At 42.0% G+C, this 6,908-nt stretch overlaps 1 long non-coding RNA gene across 17 annotated transcripts in view; it reads left to right on the top strand.

The window, feature by feature from the left end:
* The first annotated feature begins 3,532 nt into the window (after window positions 1–3,532).
* The window catches only part of LOC111557315, a 211,242-nt gene continuing 207,866 nt past the window's right edge, over window positions 3,533–6,908 (top strand). For all 17 annotated transcript variants that reach the window (XR_006588183.1, XR_006588178.1, XR_006588176.1 and 14 more), the window contains exon 1: window positions 3,533–3,635. This is a non-coding gene — a long non-coding RNA (uncharacterized LOC111557315). The remainder of the gene's footprint in view (window positions 3,636–6,908) is intronic.

Here is a 6,908-nt window from a genome sequence, read left to right as displayed (position 1 = left end):
TATTCTCATTTAGCAAAGGAAAGGGCATTTGCTCTTAGAAAGCTTTTATAGAATGCATGCTGATGCTAAGAAGTTGGAATCACTCTGAGCACAGCCTGGTGAAGACCTTGTTAAAAATTATGCTGTACTTGCACCTCTCTTAACCAGCTCAAGACAGAACCAGTGTTTTGTCTATCATCTATCTATCTATCTATCTATCTATCTATCTATCTATCTATCTATCTATCTATCATCTATCAGAGGGCCTCTAATTTTACAGGCTACTAATGACATAGTGATCAGCCTCTTCTGCACGATCATCTATTGGATACAACAATTCAATCAGCTTTGATAATTTGGAATAACAAGACTTTGCCAAAGGACTGGCTCTTCTGATTTGAAAGTAAATGTCTTAACCTCCCTGGCCATGACATTTATTTTCCATAAACGGTGCTGGCTTTGCATTCACATTCTTTCAGCAGCGGGAGACCATTATCCTGTGAGAATGTTCTCTCCCCTTTCACATTATCTCTTAATTATTGCCCTCTTTTCAACAGACAATGCCTTTAGGAATTTTCATGTAATTTCCCCCCTCCGTTCCTCCTCGGACTTGTACCGCCACAGGAGGGGATTTGGGTATTAACCCCAGAAAGTCCAGAATAATGAATCTCGTAGACAGTTGGCTCAGTATCCAAGGAATCCTTTGAGAGGGGCTGAGATGCCGTGAGCAACGTGCAAGGCAAAATGCTTGGGAACTGAGACATTTGCATGGAAGCCTTCGAGGACAAGGAGGGGATGACAAATGCAAATCTCAAGGCTGGCCCAGACGGGGTGGAAGATTTAGTTTTTCCCACATGCTAGTCTCTCAAGACCATCCCTTTTATTTATTTATTTTGAAGAAAAGGTTTAATCTCTCCCACTAACAAAAATAGCCTTCGCTAATGTAAATCCCATTTCTGCTGTTTTGTGGAGTCTGGAGCCAGCCAGATTAAAACAATAGTTGCAAAAACCCTGAGAACGCCCCCCCCCCCCACCATGCATCTTAATGACTGTTTGTTAACTTCAAAACTGACCATTTAAATGCTAACTCCATTAAGCAAGTAATCTGAAACAGAAGCCCCCAGCTTGAATCAGTAGCGTTTAATTGTCTACCATTTTCTATTGTTACTTTACAATGCAGGGTAAAGTCTTCATATAAATATATAAATATAAATACAAACACACAAACACATGCTTGTAAAAATGCACTTTAGGACCCAAGTTTAGTCCTGGCATAAATGCTTCTCTTGCATTATTTATGAACCCATGGGAACCCAGGTTAAGGTTACCATTTTCTGCCAAGGCAGAAGTACGTACAAAATCTATTAGGAAGATTCCTCCCCCTCCCCCTTTCATGCATTTGGATGTTATCTGAAGGGATCTACAGGATTCTGTTGAATTTGTCAATATTTATTGATTACAATTGTGATGTCATGCAACAGGGAACACTGAGCTCGGACTGCACACATCTGGCAGTGAAAGAGTGGGGCTGAAGTTTTTTTTTTTTTTTTTCTTTTCATTTCTTTGAAAATACAGGGGAAAAAAAATAAATTCCTGGTGCTTTTTTCAACATAATATAAAGGTCACTGACAATAGCCCACCTATAGATGCTGATGTGTGACATTTAAACTGAATACAAGGAAAGCATGATAAGCATTAAAAAGAACTAGTTGCTTTCAAGATAATGCTGTTTACCAAATGATTTCACTTTGGGAAAAAATATAATGTACCATTTCATTTTACTTCTCAGATATTTCTTGAAAAACATACATATATAGAGTCTTTGAGAATGTGAATAAAGATTAAAGTGACTAGGACTTTATCCACTGATTCATAAGTAATGTTTTACAAATGTGGCCCGCGCTGTCTAAACTGGCCCCCGGGGAAATATTTTTGGGTGATATTTTCAGTTGTTAAGTTTTGGTGCAAAAAAAAATATCGAGGTGTTTGTGGAGTTACAGGTACATGTTGCCAAAACTAACAGTTGTAAGAAAAGAAGTCATTTAGAAAATGGTTCTATTTTTGCACATATATCAGACACAACCAGCTGCATTGGTTGGCTTTCTCCCTGTGAAATTGAATTGTTTAACTGAATTAATGAAACTAACCTGTTGTAGCATTACACCAGAGTGGAATCTAAGGGCAGGTGAGGGGTTTGTAAGGGTCTGCCTAGCAGAAAGAACACGGTAGAACATGATGAGGGAGTGTGGGGCCAGCTGAGGGCAAGGTACAGGATAACAGCACTTCCCCTCCCTCCCCCACAGGTGGGATATGTGTGATAACACTTGGACACCGCTGGCTACCCAAGAACAAAGGAAAGGGGTTTAAGTGCTTGCCATGGCGATGTGGGAAACTAAGGCAAATGAAAATTTAAATTCCCATACTGCCTACAGCCCACTGACAAGTCCTTGATAGGCAGAGTGACCTCCCTCTAGGAGCTTAACTGCCTTCATGATGACACGTTGCTAGTAGCAAAAGGGAATCTTGGCTTAACATTATCCTGACCCCCAGGAACCTGTCAGTCTACCCTAACATATAAAAATTCCTTTGGAAACTCCCTTAATCTCAACTCCCCTAAGATATATGCTGGCAATCATACTCCAAGCTTTATGGCCCCTGATATACATCGGAAGGGTCTCATGACTGAGGTTTTACTAAATGGTAATAAATGGCATTTTCCTAACAGCAGCTCTCCCCTCAAGACCCTGGAAACCTTGCTTCCAAAACACCTTAGAGACTTTATCCCTACCCCCTCCCAACTTGAAGGTATGTAATGAATCACCCGTCACAACTCCAGTGCAGCTCTTTCTGCCCACCGTTCTTGTCCCTGTGCTTTAATGAAATCACCTTTTTGGGATGCCTGGGTGGCTCAGTTGTTGAGAGTCCAGCTCAGGTCATGATGTCACCAGTCATGAGTTCGAGCCCTGCATAGGGCTCTGTGCTGACAGCTCAGAGCGGGGAGCCTCCTTCAGATGATGTCTCCTCTCTCTGCCTGTCCCCAGCTAGTGCTCTCTCTCTCTCTCAAAAATAAACATTAAATTTTTTTTAAAATAAATAAAATCACTGCACCAAAGACGTCTTCAAGAATTCTTTCTTGGCTGTCAACTCTGAACCCCACTGTCATCCACATACCCCATCATAACATCGACCCCCATCTGAACTTTTAAGAAAAAGGCTGAGACAAGGCAGGTTCCTAGAGTCTGAGGGGTGAGCGAAAGAGAAAGGAAGAGGAAAAGGCGCATGGAGCCCCTCTCTGGATGAGGATCTACTCTAGGTCCAGAGGTGGTATTGGGAGCAGGTTCTTGGCCAGCTGAAGCACTGGTTCTCCACGCTGGCTGCCCGGCCCTAAGCGCCTTCTAACCGTGAACTACCCGGGCCACACCTGAAACTAATCAGTAATCCTCAAGGCTCTCGCTGGGCCTCAGGCCTTGCTTGTTGCTCAGACCCCCTAGGGGATTCCCACCTCGGGGGCGGGTTGCTTTATAAGGGGAGGGTAAAGCGAAAGCAAGCTTGCTGCCTTTCCGGTTCTCCGGGGACCGGCTCGGGAAGAAGGCGTACTAACCCTTCGCTGGCGCTGGCGTGAGGAGCTGCGAGTTGTCCTCACCCCTGCGGGGAAGGTGAGTGCTGACGTCATGGAAGCGGGGAGAGTGGGGGTCGGGAAGGAGTGTGGGGCAGGTGGGGGTAGCCTGTGTCACCTGGTCAGTGGAGGACTGGGAGTGGGTCCCCGGCATAGCAGGTGTGAGAGCCGCGTCCCAGGTAGGGCGGGAAGCACACCAGCATCCGTCTGCCCTGTCTCGGTGGCCGTGTATGCTGGGAATTGTCTCCTGAGCACAAGTAATACGCCAATCCTTACTAAAAAAATTTTTCTTTCAATGTTTATTTTTGAGAGTGAGCTAATATAAGAGGGGGAAGGGCAGAGAAAGAGGGGGACCGAGCATCTGAAGCAGGCCCTAAGCTGAGAGCCAGATTTGGGGCTCAAACTCCCAAACTGTGAGGTCATGACTTGAGCCAAGCAGAATGGTACTAAGAGGCTTAATCCCCTGAGCCACCTAGGCATCTAGCAAGCTAATCCATTTCAAGTACGGAGCTGAAAGCCAATCATGATTTTACGTTTGTAATACGGCATTGTGACCTCAATTGATATAACACTATATAACCAGGTTGCTTTTTTGCTATAGGTTTCAGCTAATTTAAGCCCCAGCCTATTGATTGAAGTAAAATATCACGACAAAGTAATCTGGAGGGGGGGGGGATTCAGCCAGCACACCAAACATTCCTATCGAATAAAGTAAAGGAAAAGGAGCATTTATTGAGTGCCTACTGCTAGCAGAGGGTAACACAGTATTTTTTAATGTATTGTCACTTAATCTTTACGATTCTGTAAGACTTTACCCATTTTGTAGATAAAACCTTTGAGCTTAGAAGTTACATTAAATGACTGGCCAACTGGGTAAACCTAAAGTCGATAAGGTAATATTAAGACAATTGGTTTATAGGTTAACTGGGAGGAGGTTATCAATAGCAAACCATTGGGTTTCAATTTTGCTTTCAGTATTCAACCCAAAGTGTAAACGATATTTAATATGTTCGAAGACAGATTTCGGTTGGAAAATGGTACCTAAGTTAGCTGAAATCACGAAACGTTTGCCTAAACGTACACTAAAGATAAGTAACCATTTCAAAAAGAGTTGTGGGCAACCTAAAAATAACCACCCTTCTTAAAAAAAAAACAAAACAAAACAAAACATGATACTGAGTTCAACTTGTGGCTGTCAAAGAAAATAGCGGCATTTTAGGCATCTTGGTACATATAAACATTGGTTAATACATGCAAAGCACTTTGCAGTGACCAGCCCCAAAGTAAGTGCTAAATGATTATCAGCTGTTGAGTCTGATCTTCACTAGGGAAAGTCCTTGTGTTGAATGGGAGACACCTGTCTCTGCCACATGTCATTTACCACGCACGGGCTTTACACGAGTCTCCTAATAACCTGGTGGTGAGGGACTATTAGTACCATTCTACAGGTGATAAAGCAGCCAGAGCTATTAAAGAACTTCAGCCAGCACACCAAACATTCCTATCGAATAAAGTAAAGGAAAAGGAGCATTTATTGAGTGCCTACTGCTAGCAGAGGGTAACACAGTATTTTTTAATGTATTGTCACTTAATCTTTACGATACTGTAAGACTTTACCCATTTTGTAGATAAAACCTTTGAGTTTATCAGCTGTTGAGTCTGATCTTCACTAGGGAAAGTCCTTGTGTTGAATGGGAGACACCTGTCTCTGCCACATGTCATTTACCACGCACGGGCTTTACACGAGTCTCCTAATGATAACCTGGTGGTGAGGGACTATTAGTACCATTCTACAGGTGATAAAACAGCCAGAGCTATTAAAGAACTTGCACCAGGTTATTCAGCTAATGTGTTGTGGAGCTGGGTTCTAAACCTGGGCATTCGGACTCCAGGAGCTGGTCCTTAAGGTCCTACGACTCGAATCATTTTACATGTTCAGATTCCAGGATTTTGGTTTAATTCCATATTTTAACCAAATATATAGCTTCTACCTCCTTGTATACGTGCCTACTTATGCTACAAATTAGCATGTGGTAAGAACCTGCTTATGTTGTAATTTTGGTGAGTGGGGCCATTGTGGACTAAAAGACTTAGCTTACGAACATTAATAAAGATAAGTTTTTACCAGTAATACTTGGTGTTTCACGTTGTTCACATTTCACTGTGGGGGATCCCCTTGCCTTTTCCTGTTCAGAAATCTTCCTATACCTCATCACTTACCCATGACCTTTTTATGATGACTGCTTCTATTGGATATATCACCCATTTGCTCTTGTCCTGTTAGAATTTCAGAAATATCCTTTTTAATTTTTAACTTCCTAATGAAAGTCTATTGGTAACCCTGAGACTCTCCTTAATTTACTGAATCCTCCCTTTTGTAGATGTCCCAGGAGCTGTTGTAGGCATGGAGTATATGGCCTTGAACATGAGGCACCAATCCTGCCCTTGAACTGCTCAAATTATCTTCCTGCCTTCACCACTTTAGACCTCTGCTGTTCTCAGACCACAACTAGTGTTGTGGAAAACTTTGTTTTTGGTAACAATTTTTTCTAGTGGATACACCTGTGTAATCTTACGTGTTAGGGAGATCTTGGTCTCTTCTGGCTTAAAACTTTCTCTTTAAATTTGGTCTCATTTGGAAATCTTTAATCTTTGGAAGACTTAAATGGAGTCAAGTTTGGATTATCCTTTTTATCCTTCTACCGGGACACTTCTAGCTTCGCAGATAGCCACTTGGATCCAATCTGCTTTGGGGGGAACAGGAACTAAGACACCAGGTATGAGGAGTGAATTACCAGGGGCAAGAAATTTTAGATTGAAGGAGATTATATATTCAGCGTAAGTGGAATTGAAGTCCCCACCATGATACTGTATATATTTTTCTGAACTTTATGTCCTCTCGTTGCCAAACCTTCCTAGTAGTGTTCTTTGTAGCCTGTAGTTGCGCAGAAATCCATGCTGATTAGAGGGGAGAACACCATGAAATGACACTCCTGAAACTTCATGCCCTGAATTATTAGAGGGATGGCATTCCATAACCACCTGAACAGACATGAGTCACTGGTATGACAAAATGTCATATGCTAATAAAATTTAAATTTCTAAACTTAATAACAGAAGATAGAAGCTTTAATAATTTACTATATAATAAAACGAATAGATTTCTAATTGTCCTTTTCAAGCCCTTATGCAAACTTTCTGTGACTGGAGTCTGATTTGAGAGCAGCCCTTTACATTTGACACCTGTAAGAAAAGGCAGGAGCAGCAGATCAAATTTTTATTAAGGATAAAGGATAATGTATTTTGAAATACA

This window comes from Felis catus, chromosome D3 (assembly GCF_018350175.1).
Source record: "Felis catus isolate Fca126 chromosome D3, F.catus_Fca126_mat1.0, whole genome shotgun sequence".
In the NCBI taxonomy this organism is placed as follows: Eukaryota; Metazoa; Chordata; class Mammalia; order Carnivora; family Felidae; genus Felis; species Felis catus.
This window is presented reverse-complemented; position numbering and strand designations above follow the sequence as displayed.